This window comes from Rhinolophus sinicus, chromosome 16 (genome assembly GCF_057876585.1).
Source record: "Rhinolophus sinicus isolate RSI-liver-muscle chromosome 16, RSI-T2T, whole genome shotgun sequence".
Classification (NCBI taxonomy): domain Eukaryota; kingdom Metazoa; phylum Chordata; class Mammalia; order Chiroptera; family Rhinolophidae; genus Rhinolophus; species Rhinolophus sinicus.
Genome location: NC_142516.1, coordinates 36,205,008 through 36,227,232, shown reverse-complemented (window position 1 = coordinate 36,227,232; position 22,225 = coordinate 36,205,008). Strand labels below are relative to the sequence as shown.

The window sequence follows — 22,225 nt, the reverse complement described above, 5'->3', positions numbered from 1 at the left end:
ACAGGAAAGCATAGCACCTCTCTGCGGGACTGGGGGTCGGGTCAGTCTCTCCCCCAAGTCTCCACTGTATTGGCATTGCAGGAAAGATGACCCCTGACTTCTAGCTTATTTTGTGTTCCCAGACCCCTATTCCAAGTCCTCCCCATTTATCAGCATCATCCATGCTTTCTTTATTCTTTATCTCTTTTTTGATTTTTTATTGATTCTCTGATGAATGCAGACTTGGGAATTTTGATCAGTTCTTTCCCCATTCTTGTGATATGCCACAATAAGCAGTCACCGTGTTACCAAATGCAAAAAGTCCAACTGAAAGTGATCAAGAGAGGTGCAGAGAAATAGAAGGTAGGTAATGTGGCAAACTTTCATGGTAAAACTTGGAACAAACCAGTTGTTGCAACCAGGTCGTATAACTTTCATGAACCCAAGACTCAATCTACCGGTAGTTTAAGGTTATGGAGAAAACTTACTCTCAGGAGGAAAAGAAAAATCTTCATTTTTACCATTTATGGTTATAACTACAGAAACTTGACTTGAAAGCCTGACATTCTTATAGGTATATGAACCTTTTGTAATTATGCAACAACCCAATGTTTTTTCTGCCCCTTGGCTGTGCTCAGTAAGCTTAAAGAGAGCACATCGCTGTGCAAACAAGAACACGGTACAGTGCTGATGAAAAGATAGTGACCTGTCCCTTCCATTCTCCAACTATACCAGCTAAAAGGAAACATTGAGATATAATTAGAGTAAATGGCACATACAACCATGATACTAAAATGCAAAAGTGATGGTTATATGCAGCGAAGTTTTAACTTTAAAAATGTTATCTCTCTGAAGCCCATAGCTACAAGCTTTTAGAACTAATGAAAATTCAGACTTTCTTTGCAGCACACGAATTAACTTGATTTATGGGGCTATCTCTTAAAATGATGGTGTACCTTGGTAGAAGCTATGGTTCATTTTTCCCTGTTTGGAAATGGAAATTGTGATCAGAAAATGAGGTGAAAGACCCTTTCAACTTTACAAGACTACATTTTAAATCATTCCATAGTCATGCAAAATCAGTATTTGTAAGGAATAGCTTGTGCCAAGACCTAAGAAACGTCTCTTAACTCCTCTGAGTCTGAGCTATTTTCATTGCTGTGTCCCTCAAACTCAGTTGTAAACTTTGAAGCCTTTGTGTAACAATCAAATCACTGAGCTTTTTTTTCCAAATTATTTCTATATCCTATCCATTCCCCTAGCATTGGCTTATAAACTGAGAACCCATGAGCTGTATATGTACAAGCTCGTTAAAGAAAAACAACAACATATGTTTCAAGTGTATAATTCTGTAATAATCATCTACATATTACATTGTGTGTTCACCACCCTGAGTCAGTTCTCCTTCCATCACCATATATTGGAACACATTTACCTTCACACTTGAAACTTGTGTAATTTTTCTAACCATTGTCACCCCAACAAATTTTAATTAAAAAAAAGCAAAACAACAACAAAAATATCAGACCACCCCCAAATTTATTAAAATTTAAATACATGGCAATAGATCTTGCCTTATGCATGTATTTCTATATTAAGGTCACTGTTTCCAAAAGGTGTAAAATGAGTTTTTAAAAATTGTGCAAAACTCTTGTTCCATGTTGAGAATGATGTATGTGTCACAACATGATTTTTATCTGCTCCCTGCTGTACTCCCCCAAAGAACATTTAATGTGTTACAGATTAACATTTGTTTATCTTGATGTAGTTTAATAAACTAAAAATGTAATCCTGGGAGGTTTACAAAGCTTAAGCTAATTAGCCAACTCCAATTATTCAGATTATCCAAGAGGAAAAAAAGCAATAAAAATATGTATTTGAAATAGAAAATACTTTGGGATTTGTTCTTCCAACAGTATTATCTTTGCAGTTAGATTTTTCTTTTCAGCACTCCCACAATATAGCAGGTGCTAGGAAAGGCCAGCCAGAGCACTAAGGGCAGCCAAAGACTGGCCGTAGAATCGGCTGCTTGGGTAACTGTGGTTGAAGTTTGGTTGTCTGTATCATTTCAGTTAGAATCCTGAGAAGGATGACCTTGGTGCAAGGATAGACCAGTAAAGAAAGGCCAGAGAACTAGCATCAACTCAGTGCTGCCATGTGCTTGTTTGGTACTTATATTGTTTCCATTTCATGTTCACAACTCTGCCAACGAAATATTCATTTCCCTATTTTACAGATGAAAAGCCTGAGGCTCAGGAAGGCAGAGTGACTTTTTCAAGAACATGACTAACAAGTGGTAAAGCCATGATTTGAGTCCATGCCTTTGAAACCTAGTCCTGTCAAGAGCTAAGTTCTGGAAAGAAAGAAAGCCCAGGGGAAGTGCAACTGAGTTAGGCCCCCACAGTGCTTATTCTATTAGTGGGAACGCAAACCACATGCAAGGTAAATGCAAAAAGGTTAATAAAATGGAAAAACAATGAGGTTGTCAGGACAGCGGAGTATAATCTATCTGTGTACTTTGAAATCCTCAAAAAATTTGCCAGTGCTTTGTTGAAGGCATGAGTATTGGTCTGCCATATTGATTCCATAGGAAATGAATGTTGGACCTGCAAGCGACAGGAGGGCTTGCAGGGTACGCAGCTGAGTCTTTGCTCTCTTCCTAGTGCTTAGCATAGTGCTTGGAACAGAGTAGGCTCAAGGCTGAATAGCTTGTCCATTGACCAAGGGAGGAAAACGGAAATCCCTATATCCCCACGTTTCCCAGGAATATGTGTGAGTTGCATAAAGAGTTGTTTAGGAGGCCAGTTCACAATCGCCAGCCTGCCCCAAGAACCAGGGCTGGGAGGAGGGTGAAGTATAGGTAGAGCCTAGGCTGCAAATTTTAAGGGGGCACCAGCTTTCAGGTGCTGTCCCTGAACTTGCATGACACTGAGAGTGAGGGCCTCCTTAAATTTTCTCCCTAGGCACCTTGCCCAGCTCACCCTGCTCCTGGCCCTGCCAAGAACAGTCTGTGGGGTTGTTTTGGATGAGTATAATGTAGCAGCTACGGGTGCACGCTCTGGACTCACTCCAGCTTCCAATCCAGGCTTTGTCTCTTACTAACAGGCTGGACTCTCAGGCAAGGTACTTCGCAGTAATCTCGCCAAACATCAGTTGTTACCTGCAAAACCAGGTTAATAGTTGCGCCTATCTTACAATGGGGCTGCTGTATGGGTTTCATGAGGTACTGCATGAAATGTTGTCTGGCACTGTCTCATATGCTCAAGATTCCAGCGGAAATGTGCCAGCTGTGGCCCCAAAAGGCAACCCAGAGGTGATTCCTAGGGCTCAGAAAGTATCTAGAAGTATGCTACCGTTACACCTAGTCAAATAAGTTTAGCAAATAAAGTGAAGAAAAACCATTGGTGTTATCCTGGCTTATGGTAATAGCAACATACTTGTAGATGAATAAAGACTTTCCAGGAAGCCCGTTCTTGAATCTGAGACAATGAAATTTCCATAAACATCTTCCTCTTTACTTAGTATTTATCTGCAATGGTCAGAGAAAGGACTGCTGTGTGAGTAGACTGCAGGAGAGTTTCATGCTGGGCTGGGTCTGAGTGTAAGTTTTGCCCAGTTTGCATGTATAACAGGTGTTAGCAATGGTGCCAGTTGTGTTCTTCTGGTGTGATCAGGTGAGTTAGTCCTGCATGATTTAAAGTTCCCTGGACCCAGCCCACGGTGTGAACACTTTAGGGGTTCCTTCTTAAGCACCAGAGTGCTGGTGGTCATTCTGGTGTGGGAAACACTCTTTGCCCCTTTCCAGCGATGAGAACACGGGACATGGTTTGTGAGGGAATGGCAGGTGGTTTTGGATGGTCAGCCAACTAAAGCTGCTATTGAAAAAAAAAATTGTAATCTCTGGCAAAGAGGACACTCAAATATGTTTTCTTCATCATTTTGTGACCATTGTGGCAACAATCATGAATGGATGCTAAAACTAGTGGCCAGAAAAATGAGGACACTTGCATAGCCTCTCAGTGTCTCCCCACAAATTACATATTAATCAAAGAAAAAAAATAACAGAAAGTTTATACTAGGGAAACTTGGAAGGCACCATCTTGATCAAATGGTCACTAAGAATGGGACAAAGCAACATCATGTACTTTCTGATATGAGGCACTGAGGTCACAACGTCACTTCTGTGGTCTCCCTGCCCAAAAATGCACAAGCTGAATCTAACAATAAAGACATTCGACCTAAACAAGGGGTATTTTACAAAATAACTGGCTTATGTAGTCTTCAAAATTGTTAAGTTCATGAAAGACCAAGGAGGCAGAGAGACCATTACAGATTACAGGACACCAAAGATACATGACAAATAAATGCAATACACCATCCTGGAGTGGGTCCATTGTCATAAAGGACATTGTAGGGACAAGTGACCAAAGTTGAATTTCGGTCATAGTAATGTCTCAATGTCAAGTTTCCTCATCTTAATAATTGTACTTTGGTTATGTCCATGAAAAGAACCTGAATCTCTGAAAGTATTTGAAAGATTTTTATTTAGTTCTTGCTGAGGACTATAGCCCGAGGACAGACCTTCAAGACCCCTTGAAACAGTGCTCCAATTTCAGAAAAGTGGAGGCCATTTACACAGGCACAGGAATAAGCAAGAGTACATCTGGTGCATCAGAAGCTTCAGTTAGAGAATCTGGGGATAGGGTCTAGAAATAATTAAACTGCTTTGAAACTCTTGGAGGTGAATTTTTTAACAGGATGAAGAAAGAACAGGCACTGATTTCTATGGTCATTTTTCTTTAGTGTTGAAAGTATAAAATATATACATGACTATCCCCATGGTTTGTGCCTTAGTAGGAAAAGTTAGGGAAGCTCATTGTTTTCTCTTGGCTGTTGATTAAGTCAGAGAAGCCGAAGCATCTTTTCTTTTTTCAGTTATGTAAGAGAATGTCTTTAGACATTGGAGAGTTTAGGAATGAAGGGGTATGATGTCTGCAATTTATTCCCACATGGCTCAGAAAAAAGGAACAACATGTAAATGTGTATGAGTATAAGAGAGAATAAAAAAAGCAAATGAGACAACATGTTAATGGTGAATCTGATTAAGTCAATCTGATTGAGTTATGGGAGTTTTTATTATTCTTATAACTTTTCTGTTTGAAATTATATCAGAGCAAAAAGTTAAAAGAGATTTTTCTGCATTATTTATATATCCAAATATATAAATTTAGTGTCTTTGTCAGTTATATATGTAGGCAGTGAAATGGTTAATATATATATGGTTTATATATATATTATATATATATATATTATATATATTTCCATTTTACTATTTGTATTTTGTATTATAAAAAAATCACCAATAACAAGGCTTTTCTTCATATTTGTATGGATTTTAGGAAATAATTTCTTTTTCACCTGGAGAAATGACCTACAGACAAAGAAGAAGTAGTATGATGTTATGAAATCTGCAAATCCTGGAAGTCAACAGCTTGAACTCAATCCCTCAGGGCGGGGAAGAAAACAAGTCACAAGAGGCAGACAAGCACATATAAGGACCGCAAAATGGAGAAACAGGTTGTTTTTATTTTTGTTGCCACTGACCCATGATACATAGCAGGGATCTCTTTCTCTTGGTCCCCACTGACACCACCTCAAAGGTGGTTTTAGGTCTATGTTCTAAAGAACTCCTTTCAAATGACACAAGGCTTGCTTTGAGGAAAGGTGCCATGAGAAAGTTTCAAACATGGATAAGAATCATGCCAAAGCCCAAGAAAGAACCCATAGTGGAAGGCAACCCAGAAGTGCCAGCATACGAATATGGCTACTTCAACCAAGTACCTCCATTGGGCCCAAGAGGGAATCTCAAAAACATTTAAGGAGTCAAATCAGCATATATATGGTGTCCCTACAAGCCCTGTAAGATTACTTTCCTGACTAGTTGGTAATCAGCTTAAGCCCTGAAACAACAGAGACAGATTTGGACATGGCCAAAGTCATGAAAAATACGGTGGAAATTGTGCTTCCTACAAAATAAAATTGGCTTTGTAACTGCCTATCCCCCAGTCTAGCAACTGTTTTCTCCCCTGTGGCCGCAGGTATTTATTACCTTACAGTTGAAGTGAAAAGGCGAACTTCTAGGTGCCAGGACTGGGCAGTCCTGAAAGGGCAGGGCATCTAGATACAGAAGTCAGTCCTCTCTCTGCTCTCTCTCATAGGTTTGGCCTTCATTCCTTCAGTCCTCGGAACCTACCCCCAAGGTCAGTCTGAAGTTTGTCTATAAGCCTGGTGACTGCTCGCCACCCCACTGGGATGGTATTGCACAGGTATGAAATGTTCACAAGTTTAAAAGGCACAATTGCAGTTGCTCTTGGGGCTGGGCTGGTTCCCCCATCCCAGTTTTTGCAGGATGTGGCCATGGCCATGGGCTCCCGTTGAGCACTGGGACTGTGGAGGGGGTGGGCACTGGCGCAGCATGGAGGTTGGGCACGTGCGGCAGGAAGCCTGCACAGCAGGACTCAGTGTCTGCAAGGGGGCTGTAAATGAAGCTCCAGCTGCCTCCCCTTGGCAGGAGGGTCTGGGGGTGGGCATGGAAGGCAAGGTCTCAGATTTCACATTGCAGGAGCCGGCCCAAGAAGCCGAAGTTGGGCGAGATCCCACTCCTCCTCTGCTTGATGTAATCGAAGGCGTCCTTCAGGCTGAACTGCTTGGTCATCAGGAGGTAAGCCAAGCAGATGGTGGGCAAATAGGACATCCCAGCCTCACAGCGGACTAGGTCCTTGTTTCTTTTTCCCTGACGCAGTCAGTGAAGTATATTGTTTGTTTGTTTCTTTTTTAAAAAATTAGTTTCAGGTATACAAAACAACGTAATAGTTAGACATTTATCATTAACACCCCTCGTAAAGTGATAACCTCCCTCCCCCATTCTACTACCCCTCTGACATTGCATCCAGCTGTTACATTTCCACTGTCTTTATTCCTTATGCTGTACTCCATTTCTTGTATCTCTCTGTCTTTCTGTCTCTCTCTGTCTGTCTGTCTGTCTCTCTCTCTATATATATGTATATATATGTATATATTAAATTATAGTTGACATTCATTATTATTCAGCTTCAGCTTCAGATGTACAATGCAGTGATCAGGCATCTACATCATCCCTGAAGTGATCTCTCTAACAAGACAAGTGTCCATCGGATACCCTACAAAATCTTTACAATGTTATTGATTAGATTCCTCAAACTGAGTTTCATATCCCTGTGACAATATTGTGGTTACCGATTGTGCTTTCTAATCCCCTCACCTTCTCCCTCATCCTCACCCTCTCCCATCTAGCAACCCTCAGTTTTTCCTCTATGTCTCTGAGACTGTTTCTGATTAGTTTGTTCATTTATTCTATTCTTTAGATTTCGCATATAAATGAGATCATATGGTATTTGTCTTTCTCCGTCTGGTTTATTTCACTTAGCATAATGTTCTCTAGGCCCATCCATGTTGTTGCAAATGGTAAGATTTCTTTCTTCTTTATGGCTGCGTAATACTCCTTTGTATAAATGTACCACAGTTTCTTAATCCAGTCGTCTACTGATGGGCATTTCAGTTGTTTCCATGTCTTGGCTATTGTGAATAGTGCTGCAATAATCATAGGGTGCATAAATTTTTCCGAATTAGCATTTTGGATTTCTCTGGATAGATACGTAGGAGTGGAATTGCTGGGTCATAAGATAGTTCCATTTCCAGTTTTTTGAGAAACCTCCATACTGATTTCCATAGTGGCTGCACCAATCTGCATTCCCACCAAAAGTGGACAAGGGTTCCCTTTTCTCCACATCCTCGCCAGCACTTGTTGTTTGTTGATTTATTGATGATACCCATTCTGACTGGGGTGAGGTGGTATCTCATTGTGGTTTTTATTTGCATTTCTCTGATGGTTAGTGAGGTTGAGCATTTTTTCATATGTCTGTTTGCCATCTGTATGTCCTCTTTAGAAAAATGTCTCCTCATGTCCTTGGCCCATTTTTCAACTGGGTTGTTTGTTTTTTTGGTGTTGAATTGAATGAGTTTTTTAAAATAAATTTTGGATTTATGTGATATGTCATTGACAAAGTCTATTGTTTCTTGAAAGTGGGAGCTAATGTCAGCTGCGAGGATCCATTTGTAGTGTAGGTGGGCGGGACAGGCCTCAGAGGTCTGCACTGAGACGTTCAGCAGGACTGAGAACCTCACACTTGCACGTGAGGTAATCTCTCCCCAGGTTGAGGAATGGGAGGATTGCAACTGGGCCGCCCTGCTCAGAAGCCAGCCTAGGGCTGATGCGGAGTACTGCTTTCCCATACTGGCTAGTGATGGCTCTCTTGGTGTCAGCCTTCTCTTGTGAAATGGGTTTTATATCCATGCAATGCTCAGGATATTCTGAGCTGAAGCTCTCATATTCCCCTTGGAGGAAGTAGAGTTTTAAGACTGGGGCCACCAGACAGAGCCCAGTGCCACCCTGTACGCTCAGTGCCCAACCTGGCCAGGCCACTCACTGCCCCAGAAACTCTATTTTATATTTTTTAAGTCTCTGAAACTATATATTATTCCACATATTCTCCCCTCCCCCACCATGCAGTTGAATAAAGATTCCATACAAAGTTTATTATTTCAGTTCAGAGTTGGGGTGGATTTATTAAAAACAATTTTGCTATTGATGGGGGTTAGGATTTTTGGTATAGGCGCTTCCTCTCACATATCCATAAAACAGTAAGCTTTGCCAATAGTAGGTCATACTACTAAGGCTCAGAATTATAGAGATGCAAAGTAATTATCAGTGACATTAAATTTAAAGAACTTAAGAATGTACCCCAAATGTTATAAGTTGTCCTTAAAAGCTGCTTTAAGAAAGCACATGTTTAAACCACGTCTTGAGCTCACTTACATTTTCAGCCTCATCCATTTCTACCCAGTTATTTCACATACTGGTGGAAGCTTCAGATAATGCCAGGGCTCTTGAACCGGGTGGCAGAACATCTGGAAACTGTAGTATTATTTGGGCACATGGGGAAATACTGGTATTTAATTGTATTCAACCTACTGCGCTAGAAACAATTCACGAGCAGAAAAGGATTATGTCCTACATATACAATGTAACAATTACCATAAAATAACACACAAAACTATGTAAGATTAAGCAAGGTGACCTCAGTTTCTGAGTTTTCTGTTAACTTTAGTTTGTTACTTATCATGTGCTTTGTTAGCATTCATTAACATGATTCAAAACTTACCCAAATTAATCATTCTTTGGGTAACTTCCATTCATTCACTCAATCCAGATTTTAATTACTAAAAGAAAAAAATCATCCGGTTCCCAGCTTCCTCTCCTGAGGGTTATATGCACTGAGATATTGTGTACCATTGTTCTCTGCCAGTAGAAGAACAGGACAGACGGCTCAGCCCTTACCTCATCTCGCTCTACTCTCTTCCTTGCTCACAAATCTTCCCGGATCTTCCAGACTCTACTCTGGAGTTGGAGCATTTTCACTTGAACTTGGACTGGCCCCTGGACTAGTTCTTTCTCACTGCTTGGTTCCCAGACCACTCAATTCTCCTGCCAGCCCATCCCTAGTTGAGGACTGTCTTGTGCGCCATGGAATCCTGAAAGCCACACAGGAAGAAGAGCTACGTAGGACTCTGAAGGCCTGGTTCTTGGCTTCTAAATACCATCCCTCCGAAAGGAACCAGAAAAGGTGCACCTAAGACTTTCAAACCTGAGGCTCTATCCAAAGCAGAGATCTGAAGAAAGCTTCAAAAGTAGTCACTCAAGACAATTTTAACATAAATAGGACAATGTGTACAGTGAATTGAAACACATCAAATTATGAAAAGTCATGAGTCCATAATGATTCTTAAAGAAAACTCCAGAAAAGTCCCCTAATATTTGTTATCGCTTAAGGAGGTTCAATTCCTTACTGTGAAAATTAACGGGGAAAAGTAAGCATTTGTATGTCATCCAGTAGGAATTGTATTTCAAGGAAACCAAATAGCCCCAGTTGGCGAGAAACTTTATATAATACCAGCAGCAAATATAAAAAGAATGATAGGATTGCATAAAAGCGTGATCTGGAGACCTCTTGAGCTAAGATGAGGAATTGGTTTTAAATTACTGGGTGAACAGTTGGTGGGGGCTGAACATCACATGGAGCCAAAATTATCAGCTTGGATACTGATTGCTCTTATAAAATATGGGGCTTAATTCTACAGCCTGTAAAATGGGTATATTCACTTGTCTCCATCCAAGACTGCTTGGAGTCAGGGAAATGCCATAGCTGTTTAAGAGCTTGGTTGAGAGGTCTGCAGTAAGTATGTGGAATGTGTGGCACTCTACACAGCACGCTGGGGTTTCCCCCAAACCCTCCCTCTGCTGTGTTTGTCACAAAGTAAGAAGGAATTCTGATTCCCAGCCCTGCCTCTCTGTTTCCGCTCAATGAGCCTGGCTGACCGCAAAGGAGCCTATCAATGCTGAGAGGCTCAAGTTCCCAGCAGTGAGGTGGAGACTATGCTTAGCACAAACCTTGGTAAGAGATGGGGTAGGATGTACCCCAGGCAGAATTGCCTGACAAAAAATGTTGTGCCACTCAGTGAACCATGATGGAGCACCTGCCCTGTCCACGCCCCAAATAACCCATGAGCCTCAGAAGTTAAACACTGTGCCCTGGGTCCCACAGCTAGAACCTGCTAGAGCCAGACAACCCCACCCAGTCTGTCTGCCTGGAAGGCTTGGGCTTTCCCTGCTGTTCTCCTGTCTGCTTTTGGCATCTCCAGCTTCCACACAAATAGTTCCTGAGAGCCTGTCAGGAGCCAGGCCCTACGCTACACACCTGGACGTCATCAGTGAATGAACAAAGGTACTTGACCTGATCTACAGGCCTGGAAAAACTTTGAAGATCAAATAAAACGTTTTGCACTGAGCTCCTGGATGGAGTTGCTGTCTCCTGAGATGGGGACTGTATGGTGGGCAGTCTTGGGAGGCAGAGACAAGAAGTCCAGTTCTTTCAACTTCTTTAGGAGCACTTCTTGCTTCTTCCCTGTCCCACCTGAATATTCTTGCACACAGCCTTGCCTCAGCATTGAAACCTGTTCTGCCAATGCAGCCCTGAGTCCTTGCTCCTCAGTGCAGGTTTTATTTCAATCCCTGGTTCAAAGATGGTATTTCAAGCACAGTAAGCAAGTATAAGGGGTTTTGAGGAGAAGGAGGTCTAGTGTCCCTTAAACAGACAGGGCGCAGGTAGCAATCAAGTAACAATAAAGGGGACCATTTTACCTGGAAGTCCCTATGGCATCACTACAGATCAGACTGGAAGAATATACATTAAATTTGTGACCGTGAGTGCTTCCTTAGAGCAGGAGAAGGAAGGCTGGGTCAGTGACACAGGGGTCCTTCATGACAGAGCTGTTTATCTGTATGTATTATTTTGATTCTTTAAAAAAGAAATGTTATAAAGCAAATTGGATTGAATGTTAATTGTCAGTTCTGGTTGGTGGGAACACGATTGTTTATTATTTCATTCCTGGATTTTCTGGAGTGAGTGTATAGATTATAACGAGTAATAGTGGGTGAGACCAGATTACTTGGGTTCCGTTCCAGCTCTGTCACTCGTTACTTGTGTGGCCCTGGGCAATGAATCAGCCAACCTCCTTTTTCTCATGTTTTGAAGATCGAGTGAGTTTATACAGAAAGCATTTAGACTAATGCTCGGTGCATAGTAAGAACTATTGAAGCAGTAGCTGTTCCTGTTCTTATGACTAAGAATATACTTATAAGTCATTGTAAATCAACCAACAAAAAGGACTTACAGGATTTTCTAACTGCTTAGAAATTTTGCAATCTTGACCAAAGAAGTTCTGCTAAGGCCCTGAGACTTCCTCGACACCCAGACCATGAGCGAGAAGTGGAAGGAAGCCCTGAAACCACAACGTCCAGAACATTTCCTAGATTCCATCCCAGGAAATAAAAAGGGCCCTTTTGTGTGGTTCTAGGAAGAATTAGTAATTTATATCCAGGAAGCATAAATTCCAAGAAGCAAGACACAAGGCTGTTCTCACATCTTTCTGTACAATATGACTTTTTATTTCCTTTCTTTTTTTTCTTTTAAATTATTATATTTCCTTGCTGCCCTTATCGTCCAACTTTCAATTATTACCCTTGTTACCTGCATGTGCCCTGGATTAGCCTCACTGAAGATGTGGATTATTTAAATGCATGCATATTTTTAAAGGAATAGTTATTTACTCCTTTAATTAGTTTGTAAACCAAATGTATTTCTGCTCTCTTTGCTGAGAGGAAATTATCTTATTTGTATATTGCCTCTAACTGAAATGACTCCCCCCCAACCAGTTTATTAATTTCTGATTACACCTGTAAAATAGGAAAACAATTCAGATTTTAGTCTTTAAAGGAAAAAAAGAAGTTCATGAATCCACATAGACCAAGTCATAATTCTTTGTAACTCAGATCTCTCTGTTTGTACCTTTAGTTTTTCTTCTCCATTCCCTGTCCTCTCAGATCTCCTCACTCTTCAAAGTCTTCTATTCTTAAAACTGACTTTCATTTCTAAAGAGACTTTAACTGTCTAAAGAAATATTCGTTTCTGGCTATTTGTCACTGGTAGAAGCAGGTACAGTGTGCAGGGCACCCAGTGCCAACCTGTGAAGAACGACCTCAGACCTAAGGAGACCCTGGCTGAGAGAAGGGGCTATACTTGCTAAATCCATTTCATCATCTGCAGGTCACTTTCCCCCCATTCTCTGTGCTTGATCACCCTATAGAATTCCCACCCACTGAAGTCACCAGCAGCTCCTTTCCGTGCAAAACCACAAGCCCTGGGCTGTCCTTATGCTGAATCTTGGCCCTCCTTGGCTGCAGTTACCCTGCACATCTGCCACCCTTTCCTTGGTTTAGGGCAGCCAGACAAAACAGATGAACCTTTAACAATGCACTTTTCATATGATCCCACATTCCACTTTTGGGAATCTATCTTACAGAAATACACACATCCTCAGGGACGAATGTACAAAGATATTCATTTGAGCTTAATAAATGAAAAACATTAGTACAACTTATAGGAGAAATGGTGAATTATGATACATTCATACTTTGAGAGAATTAGGAAGTTAGAAGAATAAGGCACATAAGAACTGATATAAAAGGATTCTGTAAAGTCTGTAAAAGAAAAAAAAAAGTAAGTTGCCGAACAATATTTGTGCCCTAGTAACTACTAAGGGAAATTTGTAGCTTGGAAATTTGTTGTAGAGCTGAATTCTAGCTATTCCAATCCTATTATGCCCCTTATGGACCAAATGAAAGGAGTTCTCTGTAAAGTAACTTCATAGGCTGATCTGATCATAAATTTCTAACTGGGCAGGTCATGGTGAGTAGTTACGCCCCAAGCCTATAACTTCTTTAGTGAGAGGTTTAAAGCCAGCCCTGTCCATTGCTTTTTGTGCATCTACTGTAACACACCTTTGCAATGCCAGAAGTAATACCCCTAGAAGGCGTGGTAACCCTCAAGAGAGCACATAATCTTGTTAACTGTCCCAGCCTTGCTTTCCCTAATCTTCCTTACGTTCCTTCCTTAATCTCCAGTGCAAAAAACAAGCTGCAAGACTGTTATTCTGGGGTCATTTGAGATCTTGCTCCTCGGCATATGCTGTCAGTTTGGCTCAAATAAACTCTTACAAAAATTCTGCACAGGTTTGTACATTTCTTACCTTGACATTAGAATCAGTTTGCCTTTTCTGAGGGGCATCTGGTGTATTAGTGGTACTTTCTGTGGTACTGAAGCTTATTGACTAGAGAACTTCAGATGCTCTTCTGCGAGGTGAGTGGAAGTGCCTTACACGAAATTGGGCCTAGAATTTGGGCTTAAACAAGTCGGGGGAGATTTGAGAAGACTGGGAGAGGAGCAAGTGTGGAACCCCAGAGCTGTTTGTTGGTATTGAGCTGCCTCCTGGATGCCCATGTGGTGCGGGTCAAAGAGACCACCGAATTTATGAGGCTGGAGTTCAAGCGAAGTCAGAGCTGAACGTAGAAATTCAGGACTTTTCATCATTTAAATCAAGAGTGATTTGCTTTTTTTAAGTCCTGGACCCCTTTGGCAGTCTGGTGAAGCCACTAGACCTCCTTCTCAGAATGATGTTTCTAAATGCCTAAAATAAAATACGTAAGATTACAAAGGAAACCATAATAAAATATAATTAAGCTTAAAAAATTGTAATACAGTAATATAATATGCTCAGGTATTAATAACATTATGTAATAGATGTAGTATGTAGATCTATTAAATAAATGACCTCAGATCTGAGAAATTAGTGACCATAATTTCAAAGTAATAAAAAAATATTTTTAGATGGAAATGTTTGTGATTTCTATTGGTGACAAAGCCACAGGTACTACTATACTACTTAAATCCCTTTATTCATGAATGAAAGAAATATTAAATTTCAGGTAGAGAGTGGTGACAATAAGTTGTTTCTTCCCATCCAAGTTCATGGATCCCCTGAATGGTATTAAAAGCCACAGAACACAATAAAATCATTGAGTATATATGGAAAAGAACAAGGTTCCTAGGACTAATGTCTGCTAGGTATGTCCTGATGTTAAGAGGTTGAGCAAAGGAGGAGGGGCTCCAAAAGACTCAGAAGGTGCAGATGGTGAGATAGGAGAGGAACCAGGAGAGGGGAGAGTCAGGAAGCCAAGAGAAGAAAATGTCGGTGGGGGAGGACCCAAGGATCTGCACTGTTTATAATCTCTCCCGAGACCTACTATTTACATCATATAATGTTCCTCTATACTGGGCCATTCCCACTGTTCATTCATTTATTCATTCATGTTTTTCCAACTCCAACAGTCTATCAAGCAAAGTGTTCTAAGTCTGGGAATAAAGCAATAATGGCCAGTTACTTTGTTTTATTTTTTAAATTTTTTTGTCCAGTTACTTTGTGACAGCCACTCAGGATTCATGAATTTGCTTTTCACAACAACTCTTTCATTATAACTCCCACTCAGTAGATGAAATCAAGGCAGAAAAGGTTAAATAGCTTATCCAATGGAAAGGATGGAGCCTGGATTTGGACCTAGCTCCTGAGCCCCAGATCTTTTTTTTAGGTCTGAAAGGTTGTCTATAATTTTCTCTTTTAATTTTATTTGTTTCCTGCTTTATTGAGATATAATTGACATATAATATTGTGCAAGTTTAAGGTGTACAATGTAATGATTTAATAAATGTATATGTTGTGAAATGTTGCCATAATAAAGTTAGTTAACGTATCCATCACTTCACATAGTTACAGTTTTTTTTTTTTTGTGTGTGTGTGTCTGTGGTAAGAACATTAAAGATCTAATCTTAGCAAATTTCAAGTATACAGTATGTATTGTTAACAGTAGTGCCATGCTGTACAAGTTCCCTAGAAGTTACTTATCTTAGAATTGAAAGTTTGTACCCTTTGTCCAACATCTCCCCATTTTCCCCACCTTCCATCCCCTGGCTACTTTCTGTTTCTATGAATTCAACCTTTTTAGGTTCAACATATAAGTGATATCCTACTGTCTTTCTGCTTGTTAGCATAATGCCTTTGAGGTTTATTCATGTTGTCACAAAAAGCAGTATTCCTTTCTTTTTTATGGCTGAATAACATTCCATTTTATACAAGTATATAGTATGTCACATTTTCTTTATCCATTCTTTTGTCCAGGACACTTAGGTTATTTTCATGTCTTGGCTATTGTGAATAATGCTGCAATTAGCATGGAGGTGCAGATATCTCTTCAAGATACTGGTTTCATTTTTTTTTTCAGGGGAGGGGGGGCATATATATCCCAGAAGTAGGATTGCTGGATTATATGGTAGTCTTATTTTTAATTTTTTTGGGAAACCTCCATACTGCTTTCCACAATGGCCATACTAATTTACGCATACATTCCCACCAACAGTGCACAAGGGTTCTTTTTTCTCCACGTCCTCCCCAGCATTTATCTGTTGTCTTTCTGATAATAGCCATGTTAACAGATGATATCTCATTGTGGTTTTGATTTATGTTTCCTTGTTGATTAGTGATGTTGAGCACCTTTTCATGTACTTGTTGGTCATTTGTATGTCTTTTTGGAAAAATTCAAGGACTGTTCAAGTCCTTTGCCTGTTTTTTAATTGGATTTTTTTGAGGGGCTATTGAGCTATATGAGTTTCTTATATATTTCCAACATTAACCCCTTATCAGATACATAGTTTGCAAATATTTTCTCCCATTCCTAGGCTGCCTTTTCATTTTGTTGATTGTTTCTTTTGCTGTACAGAAACATTTTAATTTTATGTAGTCCAACTTGTTTACTTTTGATTTTATTGCTTATGCTTCTTGTATCATATCCATAAAATCATTGCCAATACCAATATCTAGGATCTTTTTCCCTTTGTTTTCTTCTAGGAGTTTTACAATTTCACGTCTTACATTTAAGTCTTTCAATCCATTTTGAATTAATTTTTGTAAGTATAAGATAGGAATCCAGTTTCCTTCTTTTGTATGTGAATATCCAGTTTCCAGCACCATTTATTAAAGAGACTGTCCTTTCCCCATTGAGTATTCTTGGCTCCCTTGTCAAATATTAGCTGACGGTATATGCATGGGTTTATTTCTCCTGAGCCCTAGATCTTAAATATAATAAAGGCCCTGCTCTCTTGTGGTTTATATTGTTAGTGAGTCAGTATATCAGTGAATCCTCCAGTACCTTACTTCCATAAAAAATAAAAATAAAAAATTTCAAATTCTCCCTGACCCGATTAAGAAATACAAATTACCAGTTATAAATATAGTCATGGGGATGTAAAGGACAGCATAGGGAATATAGTCAATAATATTGTAATAACTATGTATGGTGTCAGATGGGTACTAGACTTATCGGGGTGATCACTTTGTAAGTTATATAAATATCTAATCACTATGTTGTACACCTGAAACTAATATAATATTGTGTGTCAACTGTAATTGGAAAATTAAAAAAAAAGATTAAAAATTTTCCCTAACCCACCACCTCCCTATTTCTCTATTTCAACCCTATTTCTCTGCTCTTTTCACAACTCAACCTCTTGAAAAAATTGTTTGCCTAGTGTCACTCTGTCTCCTCTGACACCCCTCAGTCTCCTCCCATCCTGTGCCAAACACATTCTTACATCCCCTCTTCTCTGAAGCTGCTCTTGTCAAAATCTGCATGGCCTCCATGTTGCCAAGTCCAGTGGCTACTTCTTTGTATCTCTTCTCTATCTCTCAACCTCCTTTCCACTTTTTGAATCACTTTGTTTTGGCTTCCACGACCCACCATTGTCGGACCTCACTGCTCTTTGTTTGTCACCTCTACCCTATATGTATAATAATTCTCAAACTTTGAGCTGCATCAGAATTATGTGTTTTGTTAACAAAGAAAAAAAAAGATGAATGGGCCCCAACCCCGACATTCTGAGTCAGAATGGAAGCTTGGGGTACCCATGTCCCACTGTGTTTTAAATAAATGGCACAAGTAATTTTAGCACAGATCAAAGTTTGAAACCTAGCACTATCCAGGATTTTAAAAATTGTTTTTTCATAGATCAATTAAAATAAAATCAACAAAATGCTCCTTTCAGATTTTGGATGTTATGATAATCCCATTTATAAAATGTCACAATTGAGTGTTATGATAATCTCATTTCTAAAATGAAATTATTTCTGTGATTTCAGCTGAATTACCAAGGATGCAGGAAAGCACACATTCCAAAAAACCAATCATAAATTCCCTTGTTTCCATCATATGTCTAAAAATAGAAGCAGCAGCAACACTGAATCTGGGGTGGGAAGTCTCAAGTTCAAGTCCATTCTACAGATGTGATTTTCTAGTCCTGGGTAAGTCATTTAACCTTTTTAGACCTCAGCTTTGTCTCATCCACAATATAGGATTGTCATAATCCTTGTCTAGACATGATTCATTGTTCTGTTGGCCTACTTCCACCCTCCCCCTTAAAACCATTTTTTGGAAAGTTCCAGAATGCTGTAAATGTTCCCATTAGTTTCTATCTCTGGAGGAGTCAGAATCTTTATCCAAGACACTGTTTTGATACCTGTGCTTATCTGGCATAATTATTTGAATATACTGAAAGATGATTTTGATAAAAGATGAAAGGCTAGACCATAGTTTTCTTGCTTTGAGGCACAGACTTTTTGCAAGCCTAGATAATGAGTAGAGAAATGTGAATCAAAAAATTTACGAACATGAGAGAAAAGCAAGATTTAAATTTATTTCCAAGTAAAAGGTCTGACAAATCTCAAAAAGTTTGTGCTTATCTCCTTTTGCTCCATTTCCCCCCCTGTGTGTAAGGAAAAATCTCTGCAGGATTTTGATTATGTGTGGGGTGTGACTAGATGGAAACAGGTGCATAAATAATAAGCCTGTTTCTAAACATAGGGGAAGAAAACTGCCATGGACAGATCTAGTTGGAGTGTTTCTTTTCTTCCTCTCAATCCATAAAACTGGCATTTTTTTTAGCAAGCTGCCATAAACACAGTTCATGCAACTTGTTTTGGCATCTTAATGAAGTCCCAGATCGCTCCTTTTTTTGTGATCTAATCACCACCTTCTATGAAGAGTTTACTCAGGGCAGATATGATAATATTCTCCAGTTGTGTTGTCCAATGTGTTAACCATTAGCTGGGTGTGGCTATTTAGATTTAAACTTTAGTTAATGTGAAATAAGATTTAAAATTCACTTGCTCAGGCACATGAACCACTTTTCAAGGGTCACTAAAGCACACGTGGCTGGTGGCTACATGTGATGGACCCATGCAGATGTAGGACATCTTCATCATCGCAGGAAGTTCTACTAAACAATCATCCTTAAGAGTAATGCTGCTCCCTGGGGAATATTTTGTAACATCTGGGGTTGTTTTTGGTTGTCAAAAGAAAGAGTTGGGTGCTGTTGGCATCTAGTGGGTAGAGGCCAGGTTTGCTGCTAAACACCCTACAGTGTGTAGGACAGTCGCCCACAACAAAGAATTATCTGGGCCAAATATCAATAGTGCCTAAGTTAAGAAAGCATGTTCTAGAGGTAGGATTTTATTAAACTGATATCAGGCAACCAGCACATTCTGAGATCATGATGGCCCACAGGGCCACTTAGGGTTGAGCCCCGCCATCGTTCCTAAGACTGCAGGCAACAGATCTTATTGGATTCGTTCATTCTGTTTGCGCAATGGTTGGGTAGAGTCTCTGAAATATTTGAACCAATCCACTTATCACGAGTACTATAAATTTCCTTAAATAAGAGCTCATTTTCACAACTCTTAGGCTGATTAACAAGCCTACTAATTTTATCAATGAAAATCCATTTGTGACATTCATTATGTTAATCCACCAGCCCTGGTGGGTTGAACGCGCTCTGTGTAGCCAAGAGAGCTCTGGAGTGGGGCTTTCTGGATAAAAGGTGGCTGATCCCTTGCACCTGATCTCTGCCAACTTGCCTCAACCTTGGCTAAGTAAAAGTGTTTTTAAGTGACTTCGCTTTGCTCTCCTATGCTTAACTTTCATCTTGGAAAAAACAAACCAGAACATAGCTTTTGCAAACTCTGCCCCTTTAAATTATAATTATTTTGCAAAGTATTCAAACATTAGTAAATCACACACATCACACACACACACACACACACACACACACCCTCAGATATGTGTGGTCGTCACCTTTCTGATACTTCTTTTCCTCCTATGACCCCCAAACCCAGTGTCTCAGGTCTTCAAGCACACAAAAGCACTGAGCTTGTGTGATTAATTGTTGTCTACAATAAGTTCTGTATCTTATTTAATCAGATCAAAGGCTAATTATGCCTGAAATGCATTCTCTGCACCTTTGCAGCTTCCAACATGTCTTACCGCCTGCAGACTGGCTTTGGTCCTACTGGCTCTCCCATAATGAGTCATGTGATACCCTTGACTTTGGGGCCTTCTTGCTTTTGCCTATGAACTGAAGGTATGGACCTGATGATCCTTTAGTTAGTTCCCTTTTAGTTGCAGCTTTCTGCAGCTCTCTGCACTATTCACTTAGTAGCCGCTTTCCATTCACACTGCAGTCAAGAAGGTCAACTGATTTTGCTGTCTCCTTAAGCTCATTGTGATGGATTCTGACACATACTGTAGTATTTAGAGGTGACATCTTGATGTTCACAATAAATTCTCAAATGAAGAATTCCAAGAGAGAGAAAAGCAAAGGTAGCAAACTGCTAATAGTTGGTGAATCTAGGTGAAGGGTATATAAGTATGCATTGTAGTATTCTTCTAATCTTTATGAAGGATGACTTTTTTTTACATAAAAAACAAAATGAAATGAATTCCAAATGTCAGTGTAGTTGTCCAAAGGGAATTGTTTTTCTTTTTTCTTTTTTTTTTGCTCCCTGCTAACCTCAAACTCAAGAATTTCTTAACTGTCCCAAGAAACATTCTCTTTGCAGAAGCTTTTGACACTTGTGAATGAAAAGCCAGGGCAAAATGCCCCTCCAGTAGCCTCAAAGAATGCCATTCTCAAACTTTTTGACTTCTCCTTTTAACAAATAAGAGATACAACATTTATCTCCTCCCCTTAGCTCCCCAAACTTGGAGATATGGATACATATCTTTTCAAACTGCTGAACTATAGTTTTCAAAGTGATAAAAATACACCAGGGTTTTCATTTCTTTCTTGTTTAGAAACTAAACAAACAAAAAATAGCAACACTTTTACCGATCGAAATACCTAAGCCGTCTATTGATCCCACAACATTTATTGAGCACGAACCATGTGCTATACACTGTTCTGGAGGTAAACCACCACCTCCACCACCGATTCCTGTCCTGTTCGTACATTCTAAGAGGTACAGATGGAACAGAAACAGCAAATAGAGGAAATATGTTCCTTATTATTATGTGAGAAAGTGGTAAGTGCTATGGGAAAAAGGAAACAGTTGAACAGAATAAGGGGCTTTGGGGTAACGGGACTGGAGGGCTGGCTTCAGTATCCATTCAGCCTCACTGGGGACGCGTGTTCAGTGACCGGCCTCACTGAGAACGGTGCAAACAGGGACCTGGCAGAAGTTTGGTCAAGGGACTGAGAAAAGCTATAAAAAGTGCCCTAATGCAGGAGTGTGAAGGTGTGTTAGCAGAAAAGCAGGCTGCCCAGTGTGGTGGAGCTGTGGAAAGGGCGTTGAAGATGAGATCAGAAAGGTGAAGAGGGAGTTGGGGAAGGATCTATAGGGCATGACATGATCTGACTTACATTTTAAAAGCATCACTGGCGGTCCTTTGAGAGTAGACTAACTGAACCCATCTCCTCTGAGTTGATGTGCTTCTAGGGCCACCTTCTGCTTTTGATTAAGGTAAGCAAACCTAATGAATTCTAAATACTGGCCATGTCTTACGTGGTTATAGATGATGTCAGATCCCTATTTTCCCCTAGTAGCCCCATTTACCTTTATTTTTTTGCCCAAGTCGCCCTCAGCTTTAAACTTGATGTTCCAGTTAGGACTGCGGTTTTCAGAAAACTTTCATTCTAATTAGTTACAGTACATCTGTTTCTTATTATGAATTTTGTGCACCTTTCAATCTGAACACATAGCTTTCCCCCATATTTATTCTCTTCCACCCCTGGAGGCCTGATAAATACCTTAGAAAATGTGCATTCTGACAGCATAATTAAGGCATACTTTCATTTGTATTTTCTTAACCCCCGTCACTCAAAGAGGAAGCAAAATAGAATTTATGTGGCTGGAAGAACAAGGTGGCACTGAATTGTTTATTATGTCAGACTAGAGAAGGGTATTAGTACTTATTGAAAAAAATGGGAAGATGGTAAATGGTCTTCTAATGAGAACCTGGTTAGCATTATGTGCCTGGGAAGGTAGGGGAGTGACTGGCAGAGCCCTGGAGATGCTCCTATTTCAAATATAAGGGATGAAGTGTCAGAAGGAAACGGTTAGGTTAGAAAAAGATTGGTTGCCCTTACTCGGCACAGGCTGGTTGCTGAATTCTCTGGCTGGATCCAGGAGCTGATTCCTTGCACGTGGAATCAGGGCTGAATTCCTAACCATGTCCTTCTTGGTCCTCTCTGGTCCTCTACTGTCTTTGTAGACTGAGCTCAGAGGGCAGTGCACCCTTCACGCATCTTGGAATTCCCTTATCTGGCCTCTGTACTGTCTCCAAATTGTTGCCTTTAACTGAATTATAAGTCTC

General features: G+C 40.0%; 1 pseudogene; it reads right to left on the bottom strand.

Annotated features, from left to right (window-relative positions):
• Nucleotides 1-6,324: 6,324 nt before the first annotated feature.
• LOC109457302 (dual specificity protein phosphatase 5 pseudogene) lies at nucleotides 6,325-17,223 on the bottom strand (annotated as a pseudogene).
• Nucleotides 17,224-22,225: the final 5,002 nt, after the last annotated feature.